Raw genomic sequence first — 25307 nt, forward strand, 5'->3', positions numbered from 1 at the left:
TTACATATTTTCTATGGCTTTCTTGCTACAATGATACAGCGGATGATGCTACAGAAACTATGACTTGGAAAGTCTAAAATATTTACTATCTGGCTCTTCAGGAAAATGTTTAAAGAAACCTGCTCTAGACAGAGACAGCATCTATCAGTTAAATAAGCAACTCTTTATGCTAAGCACATAGCTACACATACGTGAGTAGGGAGAGGGGGCACAGAGGGGAAGCTGGGGTGAACAATGTAGGTACCATCTACTTTATTCACTGTCCATGTGTCCTAGCTGGCTGTCCATTAGTCACTAGGAGAGGCAGCACACTGTGATCAATGGTTTGCAAGCTTGGCTGCATATTAGAACCACCTGGGGATGTTTTAAAGCTCTGGATACGTAGGCCATCAGAACAATTAAATCAAAATCTCTTGGGGTGTGACTGGACATCAGTAATTATTAAAGCTTTATAGGTGATTTCATTGTGCAGCCAAGGTTGAGAATCATTAATGTAGTGGAAATAACGCTGGCCTGAGTTTCTGAAATATAGTTCTAACCCAAGCCCTGGCACTATTTTATTTTAACTAATTAGTGGAATGTCTCAATGAGAAATTAATTAGTATGCTATGCTTTCTTCCTTCCAAAGCAAGATTTTTTACTGTCTTTTGTGGGGTGGAAGGATGCCTGGGAGGCTCTAAAGTAATGGCATTCTTATTTTCAGTCAGAGATTATATCCATGTACAATGGATTGCAGAGTTTATGGACCCTGGGAAACATCAAATGGGGATGGAAAAGGGAACAGTCATGGGGCAAGTCCATTTGGAACTTAAGATGTGCTAAGAGAAACATAACAAAATAAAATGTCTCTTTATTTGAAGAGCTCTTCCTCTTCAAATATATTATGTTATATTATGTTCCAACAGAGTAAGGCTTAGATATCTAAATACTTTATTTTCTCTCTCAAGGCCTCTTAACTTGTCCAGATTGAGAGTGAATGGATCAACCAAGGTGGTTAAGAGAAAGGTAAGAGAATAAACTAAGGCTTGGCAATTTGGCACGGTGCTGTGGTTGTCCATTTGCTACCACAGGACTAAATTATTTACTCCAGTATAAGTAGGGCTACTGAATCAGTGACCACATTTTGGTTAGTGACTGAAAGGCTGGTAACCCTACTCACACTTTCATGGACCACTGGCTAGTTCCAGGGTTAAGGAGTCCACATTTTGGGAGTGTTTTCTGAAAGTATGACTGAAATTCAAATATGATAACTAGAGTTATAGAGCACTTAACCCTATTAAGACATTAGCTCATATTAATATGGTTAATTTATTTGACTGACCTGAGGGAATGGACATTGGTCTAATGAATGTAAATGATGACCAAGGAGCAGGACAAGAATAGTGGTAATTAGGTAATTAGGAAAGGTAGATCTATAGAGACTCAGTAAGGAGGGACCTGGGGGACTGGATGGAGATTCTGTTCAGTGAGAATTTCTTTCTTTTTTACCTCTTTGATTCTAAAAGTATACTTAATCACCAGAGAAAATTTGGAAATGAAGAAAAGCATTAAAAAAAAACTAAACTAAAATCACTTTGTAATCTTTTCTGCCAATTACCAACAATTTCTGGTCCATTGTTTCTGTTTATTTATCAATACAAAGTCCTTTGGCAACAGAAATAAATTTAGTATTTTTTTCTAATATTTGCTTATGGTGTTGTTCTATGACTCTCAGATGGTCACTGCCCAAGTGCAATAATTGTCAACTGGTTTGCTGATGGACCTTCTCAGGGATGCTGAAGAAATGTGGACAGTGTGTCAAACTAAACTGTGGTGTGACTAACTGTACACACTCTGATGGTTGACATCTTTTCTTAAATACGAGTAAGAACAGAGAGTAATTACTGACTGTGGGAGGGAAGAGATATAGCATAATCAAGACTGTGCTTGCTTTCTGGAATGTTCTCTAGAATGTGAAAGGATATTGTCTTTCAAATATCTAAGAAAACACTATCAAATCAGTCAAAACATCTACAATTAAAAAAATAACTGTACTGTATAATGAACCAGAAAAAGTGCAATAACCATGAGTGATATTTAAATATAGAGAGATGTTGTTTTTCCTCAGAAGTGATTGTATTCTCGGGCACCTGGGTGGCTCAGTGGGTTAAGCTGCTGCCTTTGGCTCAGGTCATGATCTCAGGGTCCTGGGATTGAGTCCCACATCGGGCTCTCTGCTCAGCGGGGAGCCTGCTTCCCTTTCTCTCTCTGCCTGCCTCTCTATCAACTTGTGATCTCTCTCTGTAAAATAAATAAATAAAATCTTTAAAAAAAAAAAAAAAGAAGTGATTGTATTCTCATTAATAGTGATTTTTTCCCAGAGGTTTTTTTCCCCCAATTTTTAAAATCCCATAATAGTGCATTATTAAACTCAATAGGCTCAAATCCAGTCATTGAGCACAAGATTAATAATTCTTACCCTAAGGAATGAAGGAGAGTATTACTTTGCTCAGGCTGCCATACACAATTCCTCAGGCTGGATGGCTAAAACAGCTGAAATTTATTTTTGTACAGTTGAGGAAGATGGAAGTCTAAGATCAAGGTACCAACAGGATTGGCTTCTGGTAAGGCCTCTCTCTTCCTGGTTTGCAAATGGCTGCCTTCTTGCTGTGTCCTCACATGACTTTTCCTTTGTACGTGTATCTCTGGTGTTTCTTCCTCTTCGGTAAGGACACCAGACACACTGAGTTTAGAAAAACTCTTAGGCCTTCATTTAATTTTAATTACCTCCATAGAGGTGCTATCTTCACATATAGTCATACTGCATGGTTAGGGCTTCAAATTAGCAATTTTGGAGGGACATAACTCAGTCTATAACAGAGTACATGATTTTTGCATATTGAAGGAGAAGGTGAGGTTTATATTAGCCTTGGTTTTGGGAAGGTTTTCAATGCACTGGTGGACAGGACCATATATATATATATATGTATAAAATAAACAAAACCATTTTTTTTTTTTTTGGAACAGCAGTCTGGGTTTAAGTTTAATCAGAACATAATATTTTTGAGGGAAAGATTTTGGATGTAGGTTGAAAAGAGAGGTTGGGACAAAGTTGTAGAGCCTTGGAGTACTGGGGTGAGGCTGTGTCACTTGATTTAGCTGAGAGTAGCTGTGAGCCACTGAAGAATTTTGAGCTGGGGAATGACATGGGTCAAAACTGCACTATAAGCAGATGATACTGGTGAAGAACAGCTTGGAGGGGGGGCATAGAAGATGGGAAGTGAGTAGGCCAGTTAGAAGACCATTGAAGTAATTAAGGGCACTTCAAGAACAGCTTGATATGGTGTGTGGTTGTTAAGAGCATTGACTCCAAAGCCAGGCTGTCTTGTTTCAAATCTGATTTATGCCTCTTACATAACTGGATTACTTTAGGCAAATGACTTTACTTCTCTAAGCAGTTGTTTCTTTGTAAGTGATATAGGGCTAATAGAAGTGTTAAGAATTTTACACATGTCCATATACGTAAGGTACTTAAAAAGGTACCTGGTGTATAAGGCTACTGAACTGTTTGCTTGTATAGTAAAGGTGGAAAATCATGAAACAAAAATCCCAAATCGCTTTCTTTTTTCCTTGACCAACTTTAAAATAAGTGTTTTACTTAATGACTCCTGTAATTTTTCCCTACACCTATATCTCAGACCTACTTTTGCAAGCAATTAGATTTTTACTCTGCCTACCCCACTCTGTCTCCACTGATCCTGCCAAAAGAAATCCAAAATATACCCCAGCAGGATTCAGAATGCACTTAACCAACCAATAAATCTTTTGCATCTAAGGGATACAGCTGTTCTAAAAGTTTACATCTGGACTAAGTAAGGTATGTAAATAGAAAGTCGGAACTATGCTAAAAATCTCATATTTCTGCATTCATTTCAACAACCAGACTATAATGAACCAAAACACTATAAACTCTGCCTAGGAATATAAACTCATGCCGTGGTGCACTCAGGAGAACCCCACAAGGGCAACATTACTATGATTAAAAATATTGTCAGGTTGAAGTTCCTCACTAAGTTCTTAAAGGCACACAGAATGGTGTTTTTTTACATTTAATGCAATATTCCACGCTGTTAGTGGGTGGTACTTGGACTCAGTTTGAGTTAGTCTGTGTTTAGGATGAATTATGTAAAATCCCCAAATCATCTGTTTTGTAAACATAAGAAAGGAAGTGATTCCAATGAATGGGAAAAGTTGTTCCAAATTGGGAAAATGGAAAATCAGGGCCAGATGGAAGTGTGTTAGAAGGCTCGAAAGCACTAGCATTGCAAACAGTGAGCTTGCATCCTCTCTCATGCCTTGAAGTGAAGGGAAGCCTTGTTTAGGATTCCTGGGAACTGAAGTAAGGGCCATATATTTGTTGTTCATTCATTTTTTCATTATGTCGTCAGAGTCTTTATTATTGAGAACTTACTAGGTGCCAGATGCTGGGTTTTTCAGGAAACTCACACCCCAGTGGTTTATAGGAAGATAATAGCTAGAAGGAAACTTTGATTATGTAGTTTAACCTCATGACTTGACAGATGAAGAAACTCTGGTAAATCAGTGTCAGGACTAGGCTTCCAGGTCCCTGACCCTCTTTCCAGTGCCCTACTTGCCACAAAATACTGGCACTTGAGGTAGACACTTAAGCATTCTTCACCTTGGTCACTGTGCAAAGGTGGGGAAAACAGTGATGAACCGGATAATCAAGCCTTAGAAGATGACCAATGGTGTCACTTAATGATCTTCTCTCTAGGTGCTCAGGGTCACTTTCAGCTGCCCTTGGAATAGGATGCATTGCTTATTAATTCTTTGGTATTAAGTGAGAAATGGGGAAGGATTAGGATCCTGGTCTGTCACATCTGAGGTCTTCTTCACATTATAGCTAATGGCTGAGAAAACAAGGGGCATCTAGTGCAGATCTAGATTTAAATTCCCACTGCAGCATTTTCTAGTTTTTTGTTTTGTTTTTTAATTTATTTGAGAGAGAGAGAGCGAGCGAGCGAGCAAGCGCATGGGGGGTTGGTAAGGGACAGAGGGAGAAGCAGACTCCCCACAGAGCAGGGAGCCTAACTTGGGACTCGATCCCAGAACTCCAGGATCATGACCTGGACTGAAGGCAGCTGCTTAACCAACTGAGCCACCCAGGTGCCCCTCTAGGTGTTTTTTAATTACCCATGTCCTCAAGCCTCTGGGAAGGTACCTGTAAATGAGGTGTGCTAATATTTATTACAATTTAGTATTATTGTGAGTGCTAGGGAAGGTCATTGAAAAGGTGTGACTGCCAGTTTATCACTGGAATGGACTTGGGCACCTCGACTCTCCTTACCCCCTCTCTTCACCTTGGAATGTGGGTTCCACTTCCTTGTCCCATTCCAAATGTTGGAAACATCTGCATGATATATTTGATGGGACCCCACTGACATGGCTATATGAACTTCTAAGATTTGGTGGGTAAATGTGGAAACCCACTCATTTTGCTTCTGCCTCAAACTAGCTTCATATGTAAGATCCCTTTGCTTGTTAAAACTGCCACCCAGCAACCTAGAGTGTCCTGCCTCTTTCTTTGGTCTCTCCAGGCCCTCTGTATATGGGGCCTGGTTTCACCCAGGAATTTCTGAGAGGGTTGCAACCAACAGTGAGGCGCTGAAGGTAAGTTGCCACGCACATTGCCTGAAGAGTGGTAAGCTCAAGAAGGGTAGTTATCATTATCATTTGTCTCTGCAAATGGAGATATGCTAAATTATTACTATACTAGTTAGGGTTCAACAAGCCCCTGCCCACAGGAAGCTCCCATTCCAGCAGACAATGCAGACACATGCATAAATAACTTGCTGGCAGTGCTGATTATGATAAGCATTTTAAGGAAAACATGGAGTGTCTTGGAATGGAGGGGGAAGGGAGACTAATTTAAATTTCTCCCTGTTCTTAATCATGGTGCGTTTCCTACTGAAGAAGGAACTGAATAACTGTTTTCAGTGAAAAAACAAAGAGATGTAGTGAGTTGCATTTGAGAGTTTAGGTAAATTGAACAGTTTGGGAAGAGGTTCAGTGAAAATGGAGCCTGTTTTTCTATCCTAAAATTGTTAATATGATAATGTCCGCTCCCTGCATAAAGGAAACCAGAAAAAATAATACCTTTTTATTGAAATTTAGATTTGTTCAAAGAGGAAAAAAAAGAATCGGTTTATGTGTGAGATGTGATTTCCATAGCTGAAAACAGGCACGTGGAAATGTGGTTCATTTAAAGGTGCAATGTTTTATGATGGTGCTGCTTCTGATAAAAAAGAACAGGGAATAAACAGTATAAAATGTTGATGTTATAAAACATTCCATGTGAACTAACATCAATAGAGATGAATAGGGCTTTCACGTAATTAATGCCAACCTGCCTCTGTGTTGTCGTTTATTGTAGAGCAGACAAAAGCAATTCAATCAGCTTTTCCAGAGCAAACCCACGCGATCTTAATTAATGGGTTAATGATTTTAGGAACAACAATGAAAAGATAATGTAGTATAGGGCTTCAAAAGTGGCTTGAAAGGTGGATTACAAATTTAGGAGATATTTTTATGTAACTGGGTCAGGGGGTAGAAACCAGAGATGTTTCCTTCCCTTTCACTTGTTTTTTTTTTTTTTTTTTTTTACCCGAATACACCTGACATTCTCTGTGCTTCATTAAAGAAGTCGGGAGGTCTGAGTTTAAGTCCTGGATCTCAGTCACTAGATGTAGGAGATTTTATTTCATCATTTATTTCTCAGTTTACCTACCATAAAATGAGGGAATTTGGTAAGATGATTAGGGTTTCCTATAGCATTGTCAGATTAGCTCAACACAAAAGCAAAAATAAAACAAAGCAAAGTGAACATCCAGTTAAATTTAAATTCAAATTCAAATTAACACCCAGTTAAATTTAAATTCTCATGTAAGTGGGCATCTTCTATCTGGCAACATTATCTGTGATGTGTCACTCATACCCTTTCCTTATGTAAGTTTTGAACAGTCACTGGACTTGGAATCAACATATCAGTTTTTTAAAAAAATTATTCCTAATATATCTGGGTTGGATAATCTGGCTTTGAGTTAAACCAAATTCAGTCTCTCCTTCCAGCTATTATTCCCAATTAAATTTACTAAAAATTATTTACCAGCAATCCTTTTGCAGGGGAAGAAGTCAAGAGAAGAACTGGAAATGTTACTATAATCCTGCCTTTATCCCACCCCACTTACTTCACCCCCGGAAGTGGGCTGGACCACTTCTATAAGCATGTAGAAGGCTTAATGGCAGATCACCATCTATGACTATGTCTCTTGAGATGAAATGGATTTCATTTTGGTGCTGCTCATAAAAACTGTACAGTGATGTATAAGAAGATTTAATTCATTCATTTAATCTTGATTGAAGGTTTCATAAAAGCCATTTAAAAAATAGCTAGCATGTACAGAGCTTATTATTTGCTAGAAACTATGTAAGTACTTTATGTTTATGTATTTTTAAATTTTTTTAATTTAAATTCAATTAGCCAACATATAGTACATCATTAGTTTCAGGTGTAGAGTTCAATAATTCATCAGTTGCATATAACATGCCATGCTTGTCATATCACATGCCCTCCTTAATGCCTGTTACCTAATTACCTCACCCCCCACTCCTGTCCCCTCCAGCAATCCTATTTGTTACTTATAGTTCAGAGTCTCTCATGGTTTCTCTTTCTCTCTAATTCTTTCCCATTCAATTTTCCTTCCCTTCCCCTATGATCCTTTGTGCTGTTTCTCATATTCCACACATGAGTCTCACTTAATCCACTCCTCAATCCTATGAATTAGTTTCTATTATCACCACCTCATTTTACAGATGAAGAATCTAAGGTACAGAAATGTTGAGTAATTTGTTTAAGATCACACACTTCTAAAAAACAAAATCAGTACCTAAAACCCAGACTGGGTGGCTCCAGTGTCTGTGCCTTTAACCATAGTATTAGAAGGATCTTGTCATCAATGTCAGCACAGCACTACCAGCTGCTGAAGAAAGTTATCAATCAAAAGTGAAGAGGAACACTGAAAAATCCTGTCAAGTTGAAAAGAGAATGCCTATCTACCTTACAGAATATGTGACACACATATATTTGATATATGCATGGTTGATATTATATATGTTTATACATTTATATCAAGCCCACTTTATATATAGACATGGATATATCTGGAAGTCAAGACATGCAAGACTGAGTGGCAGATGAACATTTTCTCTATGTCTTTCTTGCCATATTCCTTATGTTGTTGACTTTCCCCTTTTTGCTGTACTGTTGCATAAAGATCAAGTCAGTGCTTCTTTCAGCAAACTTTTACTGAGTGAATACTGTGTTCTAGATACTGTTTTAGGCCTTTGAAATATAAATATGTACAAGGCAGGTTTCCTTAATAATACCAGTGATGATTGGCTCTGTGGAGGGGTGATTGAGACTAAGAAAGCAAACTTTAGGCATCCCTTCTTTAAGAAGTAGGAGGTAGAGGGTGCATATGACATATTAAAAAGAGTTTCTCAGGGGCACCTGGGTGGCTCAGTGGGTTAATCCTCTGCCTTCAGCTCAGGTTGTGATCCCAGAGTCCTGGGATCGAGCCTTGCATCGGGCTCTCTGCTCAGTGGGGAGCCTGCTTCCCCCCCCTCTCTCTGCCTGCCTCTCTGCCTATTTGTGATCTCTGTCAAATAAATAAATAAAATCTAAAAAAAAAAAAAAGGGTTTCCCAAACAAAGAACTCTTTGGAAGCACCCTTGAAAGCAGTGCCTCAACAAGAAAAGAAGCAATAAAATAATAAAAGTAAGCACTAACAGGAAGAAACAAATAGAATTTGTGAAATAAGGTAATATAAGAATTTAGGTCTAGCTATGCGTAAAACTGACCAAAGTAACAGTCATTTAAATAAGATGTTATAGGTAGAATAATGACCTTTCCAAAGATGCCCCCAGCCTAATCTTAAAATTCATGAATATGTTACATTACATAGTAAAAGAGAGTTTGCCGATGTGATTAAGTTACAGATGTTAACATAAGGAGAGGACCATGGATTATGTGCATGCAATGTAATTATAAGGATCCTTATAAGAAGGAGACATAATGAGTGAAGGAGTGATTGGAGTGATGCAAGGAAGGGGCCATAGCCCAAGGAAGGCAGGTGACTTCAAGATGCTGGAAAAGGCAGGGAAACAGATCTATCCCTAGGACTTCCAGAAGAAATGCAGTGCTGTCTGAACCTTGAATTTAGAACTTCTGACATCGTAAACTGAATCATAATAGATTTATTGACCCCACTAAGGTTGTGATCATTAGTTACAGGAGTCATAGAAAACAATATACAAGGGATAAGTTATCTCTCTCAAGTAAGAATTAAGTGGTAAGTGGCCCAGGGTCGGTGGGAGAGTTTTGTTGTCCCAAGTTGCCAAAAAATCCTGGATGTTTATATCTTGTTAATCTTAACTTCTTAAGGGCATTTCTTTCACTGATGGCCAAAATGTTTCAGAATCACATATATATTTCAAATAGGTGGTTGAAAGAAGAGGAAAATAAAGGTCATGTCCTTACTTTTTAAGTATGTGTTCCAGAAATTGCACACATCTTTTCTCACCCAGAACTTTATTACATGGTCACATGACAAAAAGTCTGGGAAGTGTTGTCTTGATTTTGGATGATTTTGTGCTGAACTAAAAGCCAGGGGCTCTGTCACTGCAGAAAAAAGGGATCATGGATATTGGAGATAACTAAGCAAGTAACTTAATAAAGTCATTATCCCTCTAAATAAAATAAAAAAGGTATAGAACAATCTATGCTCTATATTACCAATGATACCAACAAGATGTGGGGAGGTACAGAGGGAGATAAAAGATACATGAGACCATGTTAAATTTCCTGCCCAGTTAAAGAAACTACATAAGATATTGATTCACTTTTTAAATGCTTATTTTAAAAATATAGTTATATATCTTGATACTTTAAGAATAACCCCAGAATATTAAAAATAGAATGCATAATTTTTGAGCAACCAGAAAAACTGATATATCCAACTAAAGGTATATTGGAAGGAAAATAATTGGACAAATTTTCTAAACAGAAAACAAAAGAACTATTTGGAAGTAAGTTCTAACACAGTAGTAGTTATAATAAATAAAAATGGATTATAGTCACCAACTCCAAACAGACTCTTTCAGATGGGATTAAAAACAATATCCACCTTTATGTGATCAGTACAAGCTACCCTTTTTGTTTTAAAAAAGTACATAGAAAGATTAAAAATAAAGGCATAAAGAAGATACTAGACATGATCTGATAGTAAGTAAGAATAGCAATTTCAAAGTTGAACAAATTAGAAGTGGAAAACAATTATGATCAGGAGAAAAGATACATGTAATAAACTGATAACATGAACAACAGATCAAGAATATATAACAATCGTAAACATATTTGCTTCCAACATACCAATGTATGTTCAAAATGTATAAAGTGACAACTGACAAAACACTGGTAGAATAAAGGTAAATTAATATCTGGAGCTGGGGTCCTTGAAAACTGTTTGTTCAAATAGATAAAAGGAATCAGAGACATAAAAAAATGTGAACAACACTTAGATAAAAATTTTGCACTTAAAATACATCTGTAGGAATAAAAATTAAGGTAGTTTTCCACTAAAGAAGAAAAACAGTGATAACATAACATTATCCCAAACAAATGAGGAAGAAGAAAATTATAAAGTTGAGATAAAATTAATGAAATAAAGAACAATAACAATATATAGTTGAGTATAAACAAATAGATTTGGGCTCTTCAGAATGATGAATAAGATATATAGGTAACTAGTAATCCTGGTAAAACTGATAAAAAAAGAAAAAAAAGATGAATATTCACAAAATACAGAATGAAAAATAAAAGCTATTACTATAGATGTAATGAATGATGTATAATTATAATCATAGGTGTGACTTATAATAATATAATAATGGAGACTAGAAAACAGTGAATATTATTAAGGATCTATTAACTGATAAACCTAGGTGGAACAGATAAAAATAATTTTTAAACCATAATTAGCAGAAGAAATAGGAAATGTAAAATTAAAAAAATCAATTTTAAAGAACATAATAGAAACTGAAATGATTATTGAAAAGTCCTCCTTTCAACCTCTACCCTTTACCAAAATCTCAGGCTCAAATAATTTGTAAGTGATTTCTTAAAAAATTAATAAATAAGTAATCTTCTTTTACAGATTATCCTAGGCCTTGGAAGAATAAAAGAAGCCGAGTTGCCTAAATCATTAAATCATTTAGTAAGTCTAGTTTAACATTAATTTTTTTTGGCATATAAAAATGTTATTTGTAAAGAAAATTATAGGTCAATTTTATTTATAAACAGATATGAAAGTCCTAGAGTAATTATTAAATCACAAATTACAACAATCCTTTTTTTTTTTTTTTAAATTTATTCATTTGAGAGAGAGAAAGAGAAAGAGATCATGTGTCAGCAGGGGGAGGAGCAGAGGGAGAAGGAGGGAACCTTCAATCCTCAGAGAATCATCTGCTGAGTACAGAGCCCACTCCAGAGCTCAATCTCAGGAACCTTGAGATCATGACCTGAGCTGAAATAAGATCAGATGCTTAACTGATGGAGCCACCAAGGTACCCCAACAAATTACAACATTACTTTTTTTAAAAGAAATTAACTTATAATGTATTATTTGCCACAGGTACAGGTCTGTGTGTCATCAGGCTTTCACATTCATAGCCCTCACCATAGCTCAGACCTTCCCCAATGTCCATAACGCAGCCACCCTTACTCCTATTCTCCCTCCCCCCAGTAACCCTCAGTTTGTTTTGTGAGATTAAGAGTCTTTTATGGTTTGTCTCCCTCCCAATTCTTTTTAAAATCAATATATTGATTTATAAGGAAATTGACCACATGCTTAATTTAATAGAGATAGAAGATTATGGAATAGAATTCAGTTCCTACTTATAATACAATTTTTAAAAATATTTTATTTATTTATTTGAGAAAGAGGGAGAGGGCCTGTGAGAGGCACAAGCAGTGGGGAGAGAGGGAGAAGCAGACTTCACTTCTCGGGAGGGAGCCCAATGTGAGGTTCAATCCCAGGATCCTGAGATCATGATCTGGGCCAAAGGCAGATGCTTAACAGACTGAGCCATGCAGTCATCTCTGATAATATAATTTTTTTTACAAAGTTATACATAGAAGAGAATCTGATTAACTAGTTAAAGTCTATATATGAGAAATGTACAGCAAACATCTTATTTAAGGAAGAAGTTTTAGGTATATTTCATATAAGACAAGAAAGATTTGTGTCACCACCACTGGTTTACTTTAATGCTAAAGAATATAACCAATTTTATAAAACAAGAAACACAATGAAGAATAAATATTTGAAAGAGAAAAATGTTTCAGAAGACATACCCATTTATCAAAACTAACAATCTTTTACACTGTTTGGTACAGAACCCTAGTTCTGGATAAAAGATGATCTTATAACAATCAACAGAATTCTCACCAGAAATAATAAAATACATTTGTCATTTCACAGGAGACCAATAAAAGTTTAAAACAGAAATACATTAATCTAATAAAAATCATACAAGATGATTTTGGAGAAATTATTATTTGTACTAAAAGACATACAAGAAGGTCTGAGTAAATGTCGAGGTAAACCATATTCATGGATGGGATGAGTTAACATTTTAAAGACATCAAATTTTCCTCAATTCAATAAATAGTGCATGGAATTCTAATAAGTACTTTTGGAGAGGAACTTGAAATAGTGGGTCTAAAATATGTTCGGAAAAACAGAAGTCCATAAGTGAAGGACAGTTTCAGAATAGAAGAGCAAAAAGGAATATTTGCCATACCCTATAGTACCAGATAATAATAAAAGAAAACAGTGTGGCTTATAACAAACATATAAAATAATGTAATAGATTAAAGGGCCATAGATAGTCCCATATAAAATATGTTACAAAATTAAGGTAACTATTTGAATTAGTCTGGGAAAGCCCTAATTTACGCCTATTGGTCTAGCAAAATTATCATCATAACACCTTTTACTCTCAAATTTCTCTCAGTTTGGATTATAAATTATATGATGTCCTTATATGTAATAGATTGTCATAATAAATCAATGGAGGAACGACAGATTTTTTTCTTAAACATTTTGTGTGGTTTAAGTGGCTTAGCAAATGGAGAAAAATGGAGATTGATAAAATTTTGAATGTATTAAACACCTAGGTATACAATAGATTCTAAAGTATTAAGAAATTGTTGAAAAACACCTTGGTGATTTTGGAGTGGGAAATGATTTCTTGAGCAGTACCCAAAAAAGTCCAAACTAAAATGGGAAAACGGATTTAGCTACATAAAAATTAAGAATTTCTGTTCAATGAAGGACACTGTAGATAAAGATAACAGATGGGAGACAGACTGGGAGAAGATAATTACAACACTTAAAACTGACAAGGGATTAATATCTAGAATAATTAGGCAATTCCTGCAAGTCAACAAGAAAAAAAGATGAATTAACAAAGAATACGAATAGGCGATTCACAGAAGGGGAAACCCAAATTACCTACATGCTCATGAAGAGATCCCCAACATCGCAAGCAGTCAGAGGGATATAAATTAAAACCACAATGAGACTCATCTTACACCCATCAGACTGATAAAAATTAGAAAGTCAGATGGTAACATTGTTGGCACAGATGTGGCAAAGGGAGAATCCTCATGCACTGCTGGGGGGAGTATAAACTGGTGAGCCATTCTGGACTGCAATCTGTCAGGAAATTGAATATTATGCGAATCCTGCAACCCAGAAATTCCTCTTGTGGACCTAGAGAAACATAGGTCACAAGTGACATATACAAGGATAGTCAGAGCATGAGTTTGGGTAGGGAGATGTTGCTCTATGAAAACATTCAGAGAGAAACAGACCACCCTAAACTGGAGTTGGCTTTCTGGGTCTTGTATTTCCTGCTGAATCTTCATTAAGTAGGAAGCAGTGATGGCCCATTCCACCCTAGTCCTAGGGCATTTTGTCAAGGTTCAGAAATAGCCCTCCCCCGGGCATGCTCTAAAATCTTCAGTGCCCTATTAAGAAAAGTGTCTAGGAAGTTAAATACATTGAAAGTGTTATGAATTCAGTGAAACACTTAAAAAAGAGGATGTGATCCCAGGGAGAGGGCAATTCTTGAGGCGGGGGAAATGATAAGAGTATAGGGTTCAGTGACAGCACAATAAGAGAGAAATCCATGGCATCATTGAGTGTAGACATTTAGGGGCTCCATACAAGTTGAAGATCCCTTTTGCTCCTTCCCTTTGCACGGCAAAAGGAAAACTACTTCATACATGATTATGGCTGTGAAAACATGTACCGAGAGCCAAAAGTCTTTCCATTTTTAGTGGAAATCTAGTTTTGAACACCAGGTTATTACGAGAGAAGGTTCACTTGCCTTCCTGTCATTTCCGGAAAGCCAGGAAAATAGGTAATTTTGTCCTCATACAGATGGCACCTCAGAAAGGAGCTCATTCTCAGGTAGCTTCCTTTCTGGCTTTTAAATTTTTTCCTAGAACCACAGAACTTTAGAGCTGGAAGTTTCCAAGAAGTCAACTGATACAACAGTAGCCCAGTATGGAATTCTCTCTACAAGCATCCATTTCCCTAATAAGTATAACCTCAAGATTCTTCTGGAAATACGCCATCGATCCATTACTTTAGGACACATCTTCCTATCCTCAGGAAAGCTGTGTAAGCCGCTCCTGATAGGGGTTATTGGCAGAAAAGCCACCTCCCTATTACTCAGGGGTTAGGTTATAACTCTTGGATCTCACCTCCTTCAGGAAGTGAGAGTTCATGTTCCTTATCAATCTTGCCTTCTCTAGGAGGTCCTCATTGTGGTGGAGGAATGAAATGAATTTTAATGAAGATGAATTAATTTTAATGAAAATTAAATGACTTTAATCTTCCTCTAGACATTTAAGAAAACAGAGAACAGCGAATCTCTACCTCTCTCTAACCGTCCCCCCAATTATTTTCAGGTGTTCCCAGAGGTATACCTATGGATGCACAGATACACCTCCTCAGCCTTGGTTGCCAAAGTGCCTGTTTTTCTGGTAGTTTCCTCACTGCTCTGCCACTGGTGAGCTTCATGAATGGTGCCCAGAGAGTTAAACCAAGGGTTTTCTTGAGGTTCTCTCTTGGTCTTTTAATCCCACCTCAGACCATTGCTTTGTTTCCTGCTGTGACTAAGGCCCTTGACATCTACCAATGGAATCAGAATGCCATTCTGTCTACCATTAAGAGCACTTTGTGCCTGCCTGCCGCAGCTCCTGCCACCGTTGATACTGGTTTTCCTGCTACTGATGTCTGCATGATGGGGACATCATCGCAGATACACAGTGTCTCCCACCTTTATGCCATTGTCTCTTCCACTGGTCCCACAGTGGTGTGACCTATTACTCCAAAGCCTTATGGACACGATGGGCAAAAACACCCCATTTAGGTCTTATGTGCAGGTCTCCTTTCCCCAGGATTTAAGCACAAGTTGCTAGGGACTGAGCTGGGTGATGAGTCTAAGGGAAGGCACTGATGATCACCGATACCATGCCTCCTTGCCAGCTCAGAGGCAGTTGTAGGCACTCCTTAGACGGACTTATTTCCCAGGACACTCCTCTATAGGCTTCCCCAGATTTGTTGCAATTTTAGGTTGGCAACAGCTATAGCTAGATCTGGGACCCCTTTGCTTGGGGAATGCTGGAAGTACAGACCAACACAGCCATTTTAGGATAGCAGTAGTCCCCTCTACTTCGTATCTCTTTCTTTCTCCCTTCTCTGCTCCTCTCTCTCTTTGTTAAGGAGAAGCCCACCTACCCCTAGAAACTGGTTCATTTTACAAGCTGGATTCTCACTTAGCACCATCCTTACCTTTTTTAATCTTACCGCAGGGTCCAAGATGATGAACTAAAAGCTTCTCCTGTCATCCAGGAAAAATACAGCACCGTGGCTATGGATCTGGTCTCTGAAATCAGAGCGTCTCAAGTTCAATTCCTAATTCAGTCCCTTTCTGGCTTTGTGGTTTGGGTGTACTGCTTATCCATTATCAGTTTCAGTTTGACTTTACCTGTAAAAGGAGAAAGCAATTATTACCCACTTCACAGGACTGTTGTTAGGATTAGGTAAGATATATGTCATGTAGCATCCAATATCTGGGGGCTACTACTGTTATTAATTAGGGAGAAAAACCCAAACCACACACAGGGCATGGGTGAGGTGCTCAAGGCTTCAACTGCCACATTCGAGTGGGGAGATGGATGCTTCCCAGTCTGAGTCATTCACTCAGATGCTGGCAATTTTCTGCCCTATTACCTGGTGATGGGGCCCTCTGGTGGCAGAGGATGGTGTGATCTCTTTTCCTGAATTCACTCTCCATAGCTTTTCAAAGGGGGAAAGACTCCGTAGATTCTGTAACCGTACAAAGGCCTTGGATTCACACGCTGAACCATTTGTCCCTGTTGTTACAGGTCTGTTTATTTTCTCAGGATGCTGAATATTAGGTATAAAACTGGACACAAATATCAAGCCTAATGATTTGGATCTTGATATAAAAATCAACTTCCCTCCCCCCCAAGCCTGGGGGATCCTTCTGGATCCCCAACCTTGGAGATCTGTTTTTGAACCAATGGGCTGCTCCATACAGTGAATTGCATTACCTATGGGACATTAGGGCTGGTTAAGTCCTTAAGAAGCCCTAAGCATTACAAAGCTAAAATCTCTCATCTTTTGGAATTGGGGAAAACAAACAAAACAAAACAAAAACAACATTTGGGTCATAAAATAAGTATCAGAAAGTCAAAGGAAGGTGAGCTCCCCCCATAATGACAACCTTAATGTATTTTTTGAACTATCAAGAATAAATCTCTTTCCCAGTTCCCCGCTTTTTGGTAGCATTTGTTTTTCTACTATCTTAGCATATGCTTTATCCCCTTTTGAGTCATCCATGTCTGCGAGACATGTAGGAAGTTCTAAGTCAGAGGCGATTAAAAATCTTGGTAATCTTTTCCATCTTGATGGTGTTTCATAATTTATAGATTGCTTCGATAGCTATTGTCTCAGAAATCTCACACCAACTTAAAACACTTAAAACACCGGTTTACAGTAGATTTTCAATAAAGGAAAAGGAAGCTTGAACAAGGAGCAAGGAGGACATATTATCTTATGTCTGTGCAGAAGGAAGTAGAGTCCCAGGGAGGTTATGTAAATCACTGGTCCAGCAGGAAGTAGAGTTGGCCCTTGTGTCCAGGACTTCTGCAGCTTCTCTATATTATAGCTCAGCTCCGTGGGACACACTGAAAGTCCCTGGTGAAAAGGAACTCAGTCTTACTTGAAGAAAATTATGCAACAAAACAGAAAATAAAATAATTTCTTTAGGCATTTTGATAAAGCATCATATCTCAATGCATAATCGGCTAAGACTGGGAGGAACTTCATTTTATAGAGGAGGGAAACTGATGTCCAGGGAAAGGGAGAGTGAGAGAGAACGAGAGAGTGTGAGATGCGTGGGGGCTCACTGGCAGGACTGGTACTAGAACTCTGGTCTCTGCCCAAAAATCTACACAATGGGGGCAGCTGAGAAGAGCCAGAGTGGACTTGCTACCCACCGCCACTTGTGGCTGAAAACACTGCGCATACTGTTCACTCATTGTTTATTCTGCAAATATTTTGTAAAGCAAAAGAGAATGCTGCTGTAGTACATACTAACTCTATGGTCTTTCTACTTTCACCTGGATTTTAAGGTCAAAATAAATGAGTCCTGCTCCTGCTCAGAAAACAGAGGAAAGAACATATAGAAACTAAATCCAGACTAAGAGAAATGATAATTTTGAAGCACAAAATACCCGATAATGTCTGAATTTTTATGAAAATAAGGTTCTATTTTTGAGGGGAAAACATAGAGAGGGTACAGATTAAAAAGGGCACAAAAGGGCTGCTGCAAAGACCTGAGATTAGGAATTAGGGGTGTCAGTTTGTAAGAGGCTCTCAACAGTTCCACTGGCTTTCTTTGGGACTGGGACCTGGCATAAGCAATCTCTGTCTGAGCCTCAGTTTTTCCATCTGCTAAAATGACAAGGTTGGGCGATGTATCACACAGGCCCTTTATGGGATTTGACCTTCTGTGACATTAAGTGCTTTCTTTATTTTTCATATTTTCACCCCAGATGAAAGAACAATTTGTTGATTTACTAAGAAGCAGACCGTCACCAAAGTCAATCCTCTACTTCGCCTATTGAAATTTTTTGGGCGACAACTGACTCTGGGGACTGGCTTGTGTATGTTGAAAGCCTGCCATTCACCACCTCAATTTCGGCATTGGAATGGCACTGGAATTCTATGACGCCCACTCTTTTGAATTGGAGAAGGGCACCGTGACATTGGCATTTCTGCTTGGGGCTAGTGGTTGAATCACCCTTTAAAACTAGTAGTTGGGTTGCGATCCAAAGATGGCTACTGACTGGAGCCAAAAGTTTCCACAAGGATGTCATTAAGAGAAGTGACTTTCATTACCAGAGGAGAAAGTCGGCTCTCTAGAAGTAAGGCGGTCTGTGAATGACGAGTGCCATCTACAGCATTTGAGTTAAACCCACTAGTCAGGACTGACACAAGGTCCTTAATATTTTTTCATGTCTCATTTTTCTAACTGATGACCCAATGTCAAGGTTTTACTGGTGTCTGTAATAGGCCAGATAAAGGCACAAGGCAGATATCTAGGAAATGTTTGATAAATAAATGAATCTTGATGTCCAGAATCAAAGAGTTAATAGGAAAGAAAGAGAGGATGTGTATATGTCAAAGAGTAAATACAAGGTAGCCCATGACCTGTGATATAGAAAAGAGATAAGTCAAGTATCACAGAGGCTTCAGAGGTAGAGAGATTATGTGGCTGGAACATCATGAAAAAGAAGGAATTTGAATTGTGCCTTGAAGGACAGGTCTGCTTTTCATACATAAGGGGGGTAAAGAGTAGGGAGAGGATAGCCTGATTAAGAGAGCATAAGCAAGGTTAGGAAGGATCTATATTATGTGTAGAAAAGAACTGTGGTCTAGGGTACCTGAAGTGGAGAAGAAGTTTAGAAAGATTGGTTGGTCTTACTGGGAAAAAACTAGGATGACAGAATCTTTGGAATTCTGCAGAAAACGGACAGCCCCTGGGTCTTTTTGGAGAAGGGGCATGATGTGATCAGAACAGAGGATTAGAGTTAATTCATTTAGACCTATAATAACAGTACTCCATGAGAGGACCATGGTATTAGATTTTATGTCAAAGTGTGATTTGCTCTTTGAAAGTGTAATGCTCGGGGCACCTGGGTGGCTCAGTGGGTTAAGCCTCTGCCTTCGGCTTGGGTCATGATCTCGAGCTCTGCATCGGGCTCTCTGCTAGCAGGGAGCCTGTCCCCCCCCACCCCGCCTGCCTCTCTGCCTCCTTGTGCTCTCTCTGTCAAATAAATAAAATACAATTTTAAAAAAGAAAAGAGTGTAATACTCATCCTAGGTGAAGAAAAGGAACTCTTTCAGGTGATCAGAGGGTTTATTAATATTTCTGGAAAATGACCAAATAAAACTCTGCTACCCTGGATGATCTAATTTATCTAGCATTAGCAGAAACGTACCCTTAGAGAGTTTTTTTAACCATGCCCTTCACTGGCTAAGGTCTATTTTTAATCAATGCTTGCATATATATTTTTAAAGCACTACACTAAAGATAAACATCCTGTACGACAAACATGGTATTTTAGTTCTAAGAGCACTAAAGATCTTCCCAAACAAATATGATTTTATTTTCAGCTTTAGTACTATCTAACTGCCAACGGCATAGCCTTGAAGTGCAAAGATTACGGTGAATTCATCTGTGGCCAGGTCTACTTTTCCCTTTCATCTGCAGGAGTAAATGACTTATGTAATTGCTATTCATCACTAGAGGAAAAGAAGGACTATAAGGCTCAAAATGTTCTTTTAAATAATCAGGATTTATACATTTGATGGCATAAGTGAAAAAGAGGATAGCTATTGAAATTAGATATCTGGGTTCAGTTTTGATTCTGTCAGTTATTATTAGTGATGCCGGAACAGGTCATTATATCTCTAAACCTCAGTTCTTAATCTGTCAAATGGGAAAATATCTGTATTGTACCTAGAGTAGAAGCTGGCACAGAGTAACTGTCTGCTAAGCTGTAGCTATTTTAATATTTGTCATTTTCACTAATACATAGTCACCCTAGATTGCCTGTCCCCACGGTAAAAAGTTACTTGTAGGATAACTGAAATGATGTCGTATTCCTGAGTAGTCTTGGATCACAGCCACAGGACTGTACTGGAGGGGAGGAGCCTGGGACTGAGTGGGTTGGAGGCTAAGGAATCTTGCCTGCTGCGGGAACTTGACACTGGGGCAGGCTGTGGTCTCCATTCGAGGGTCCAATATCCACACTAAGCTCAGGCAGGGGCTGGAGCCAGAAAAGGAAGGCTAAGTAGGAAGGTAGAGAAGAGTAAAGGAAAATCCAGTGGCAGGAGGGTGCTGCCCAAGGTCAGGGGGAGAAGCAGGATCCAGAGAGTGTAGAGCCTTGGAGAAAGCTCCTATAAAGGGAACTGGCAAGAGTTCTGTAGACTCCTGCGGCAGCTCAAAGACACAGGGTGTGGGCACCAGTGATTTGAGGAAACCAAGGCAAAAGCTCAGTTGAGTTGTAATTGGGGATAGATCAGTGGTTCATCTGGAGCATGCTGAAATTCTAGATCAATGACAACAAGGTTTAATTTCATGGTCTGTCAGTAGGCAGGGATTATTGGTAAGCTCTCTGCTCCTCCGGGGTCTGGAAATCTACATAGCCTGGGAGGACTCAGAGAGCAAAGTGTGGTCCAGTAAGGCTGATGATCCGGTCTGTGTGTCAGGACTGTTGCAAATATCCAGCGAGTAGATATAAGAGGCAGAGCTGGCTCTTTCTTGGGAAAGTATCTAGGAAAGTTTTCCTGGCCTGAGTTGTAGGGAATAGTTATGCAGGGAATTCTTTAAGTCAAAAGCCCAGCAGAGAAAAACAGGGAAAGGGGAATGAATCATCTGTCAAACCAGGGAAATTGAAAGATTGTGTAACAGAAACATCACAACAATGTTTTTAAGTCTTCACTAAAAGATTTACCAGTTTCTTTTGTAAAAGTTCTAAGATTAAAGATATTTTCCATTAGGCTTTTCCTGTAGTGGAAGCTGCCCAGGGAATGCAATTTTTGTTTTATGGCTATTAGTCAACTCTCTCAACTGCCTCCTTACCACCCCAAAAAACTGGTATAAAAACTCACGCTTCTTCATTGAGCCCAGAGAGGAAGCGGAGAAGTACTGGAATGAGAAAGACCCTTATTTAAGGCAGAGAAAGGTTTTGAAATCCAGGTAGCTTAATTTTGTTTCTTTTTCTGAGGACACAGGTATGGCTCTTTCTGTCAAGGCCAAGTGGGTGGAGAATGCTATAAGAATTGATAACAGAGTGAGAGATTTAACATGTGCATTACTGAGACCTGTGGTTGTGTGTATATAATACGGTCTTTCAAAAATATCTGTTTGCCCTAACCAAACCTTTTTTCTTTTCTTTCTTTCTTTTTTTTTTTTTTCAAATGAAGTTTTACCTGGTATTTAGTTACTCTGGACCAAATTCAAAGTGTTGTGTGTGGACACTAAAGCCAAAATAGGAGGTCCTCTCCCCAGGTTACCAAGGAGCTGTGAGATAGCATCCCCCATCCCCAGTTCCAAGGCCTCCCCACCACCGTGTGCTGCCTTCCTTCCGGTGTCCTCTCACATTCCCTCTTCTTCGTTCTGAAAATTTTGTTGTGTTCCTCACTTAGGTTGGGGTTCCCAAAGCAGACCCTGAGGCAAGAATTCATGTGAAAGCCAGTTATTAAAAAGTAACTCCCAGGAGCAAATCACAAGGCAGCAGGGAAGTAGGACCCCAAAGGAATCAGAGGAGGGCAAGCCAGGGTGTTTCATGCCTGTTTCCATCCCTGTAAAAACCAGAGGTATTCCTGCTGTTCTCTCTCTCTCTCTCTCCCTCATTTGGGTGTGACTCCTTTTCAGCAGAGAGCTGGGCCCAATAAAGAGGCCTCAGTAGATGTTAAGTAGATGAATGAATAGAGTTTCAAGTCTCTTTCCAGTTGAAGTAATCTCTCTCCCCTACGAACTTTCTGTGATTACATCATTTTCCTTTGAATCATAATTATTTATATGCATATGCTAAATCCCCTGCTCATTTATAAGCTCCTTGAGGTCAAGAATCATGTTGGACTCTCCATGACAGAACCTAGTCTGGGTGTTTGTCATGGTAGGGACCCAGGCAAAGCCAGCTGGAATGGTTGAAACATTCTCTGATAGATGAACAGCTTGAATGCATAGTCCTAGATCAGGGTGGGATTTTTAGTTTTTATTCATGTTCACACCTACTCCTTTGGGGCTACATGGTCTTGGGCTACTATCAAAATGATTGCAGAACCTCTGAAACACTTCAATGTCATGTAAATTTTAAAGATACACAGTCCTAAGTGCCTGAGATTTTTTACCCTTACTCATGCTTTAACTCTTCCAATGGCATCTTGAGGTTTGTTCCCACCCCCAAGGGGAATAATTTCTGAAATGTTGCTTCCTTCTTGAAGCATTGCTAAATTAGTGGCTTGACATTACATCTATCATCCTTCCTCTAAGCTCTCTAGGCCCATTAGGATTGGGGAGTGTCTGAGAACACGGTACAGGCTAAGTAAAAAAGTATTCCGTGGGAATCAGTAAGTGGATCCAAAAATGTTCAATACACAGCATCTTTCGAGGTCCTGGGCTTATTATTGTTTGTGTTGCCAGCACATGATGTAGGTACACTTCAGCATCCAAGTGCTTGCTGGTGTTTGCACTGGTACCCCACCTCTCCGTGTCTAAATCGTTAGAGTGGAAAGTATCTCCTCTGGGCTGTAACACATGCACAAAAGATTTTGGGATTGGAAATCATTTCATAAAACTCCAGCAGTTTTGTTTTGTCTAGACACAAGGCAATAAAAAGGAAAATCATCAGAGATGATAATAAGATGGCATATGTAAGAGGGGGTACTTTTTGTTGTTGTTTTTTACATATTCTGTGGCCTCACTTCTAGAATCTGATCACCTTCTGCAAATCCTTTAATGATTCTCCTGTGTGGCCCAAGAGAGAAAGTGTTAACAGCTATGGGCAAAACTTTCACTGAAACAAACATGTTAAATAAAACAAAAAAAATTTAAAAAAATTAAATAAAATAAAAATTAAATGACCCACTGGTAGAAGACAAGAAGGGGTTATTCTCATTTCTGAAACACAGTTTCTACTTTTGTATGGCTCTTAACACACGAATATGGCAGGAACCTCTGGATCTTTGAAGTCTTCCTTTGCATTGTGTGTTGACTGAAAGAAGTTGTGAGTTCTGTGTGAGTAGATTGTTGGCTGGAAAGATGCCTTAGGGATTATGTAACACCCTCCCACCTACATGACCCCTTCAAGAGGAATGAGGCCTCAGAAATAACAGGTAATTTAAATATTTGCTAGAGCCAAAGTTTTAACCCTGCACCCTGGGTTCTTTCTACCACCTCATGATTTGCTCTCTTGAAGCCATCAGTGACCAGCTTACCAATGGTTCCCTTCTGTGTGATCAAGGAGTATACATTTGGGCAAGCAACTCTCCACAATATAGTCTGGCCTCAAATGACAGTGACATAGAAAGTAGAAAGTGAAAAATTTAGCTACTTATTATACTGTGGTGCCAAACACCAAAATGCCAAATACCAAAAGATAAAAGAATTATCTTTTATTCTGTATATTTATAACTGTGTATGTACCCCTTTGTTGGCCCATAAAGCATCCCATGGGATCAAGGGATTTAGAAGGGTCAGGGACTGTTAAAATTCATTCAGTCTCCACAAAAATGGAATCCCAACAAAGAGGCCTGCATTATGAAACTGTTTTAAGAAAAATGCTGGTTTTAATCCTTTAATGCTGGTTTCTTAAAGCTGTTGCTTTCTTGGGAAAGTCGTAGGTTGTCTGTAAAGGTGATTTACCCAGGATGTGGCTAACTTAAAACAGCTGTATTTAAAACATACACTGAGGCTTTATCCCTGAGGCTGGGGAAGAGATGGATGATTTGTGCTTTTGCTGCTCAGGCTGAATTGGTGAAATGGACCTTAAAGTATATGAGTTAGAAGACATGCTCAGAGGCACTGAAAAAGACCCATATGCACGGAGACCAGTTCACAAACAAGATGTAGCAAACTCTGACTGCGGTAATTTCATTTAGACAATTGTCTTTCTCTGATCATATTTAGTTTTGCCCTTTCAGGTACTACTGAGATATCAATGGTCATGAGGGTGTCCCAGGGAAGATATGCACCATTTTTGACTCTATCATTTACTAGCTCTGTGACCTTGAGCAAGTTATTTAATCTCAAACCTCCATATCCTAATACCTACAATGTAGGTAATGGTATTTCCAATTCACAGGATTGTTATGAGGATTACATGAGATAGACCCAAGTTAAGTGTTCAGCACATAGGTGGTCTCAAAAATAACAATAAGAATAATTAATATTTACTGAATACTTTCTAGGTACTAAGCACAGTTCTAAACACATGGATTAATTCGATTAAAGACTTCAAACAACTCCACAAGATAGATCATATTATTGCTTCGATTTTAGGGGTGAGGAACTTGAGGTACAGAGAGGTTATATAATTTGCCCAAGATTGTGTAACCAGTAGTTCAAGGAATTCAAACCTTGACAGTCTGGTACCAGAAGCACTTACAGGTTAATTTTTATTGTTATTGTATTCTTAGAATAATACATAAGGACAGATTAAGACATTGCATAAATTGCACGCAGAGTAACTAATAATCTAAATGTGCATTGAGGAAAGGGAATTTTCCCAGATTCAAGCCAAGGATTCAAGGCTCGGAGTCTTTGGGGGAATATAGGGAGTTTGAGTTGCATAAATTGCATGCAGAGTAACTAATAATCTAAATGTGCATTGAGGAAAGGGAATTTTCCCAGATTCAAGCCAAGGATTCAAGGCTCAGAGTCTTTTGGGGAATATACGGAGTTTGAGTTGTTAGTATCTAAAATCAAAGGCACATATGCTGGAGAAGTACCAAGTCATGAAGCTCTTGTGATGAGAACTTGTGATAGGGAGCCAAATCTTACCCTACACTTAA

The 25307-nt window shown here is 38.6% G+C and overlaps 1 long non-coding RNA gene across 1 annotated transcript in view; it reads left to right on the forward strand.

The window, feature by feature from the left end:
- The window catches only part of LOC309846163, an 80001-nt gene that overhangs the window by 48041 nt on the left and 6653 nt on the right, over positions 1–25307 (forward strand). Inside the window, exon 2 of the long non-coding RNA XR_014301754.1 lies at positions 948–1005. This is a non-coding gene — a long non-coding RNA (uncharacterized lncRNA). The remainder of the gene's footprint in view (positions 1–947; positions 1006–25307) is intronic.

This window comes from Mustela nivalis (genome assembly GCF_964662115.1).
Source record: "Mustela nivalis genome assembly, chromosome: 1".
NCBI classification, from domain to species: Eukaryota; Metazoa; Chordata; class Mammalia; order Carnivora; family Mustelidae; genus Mustela; species Mustela nivalis.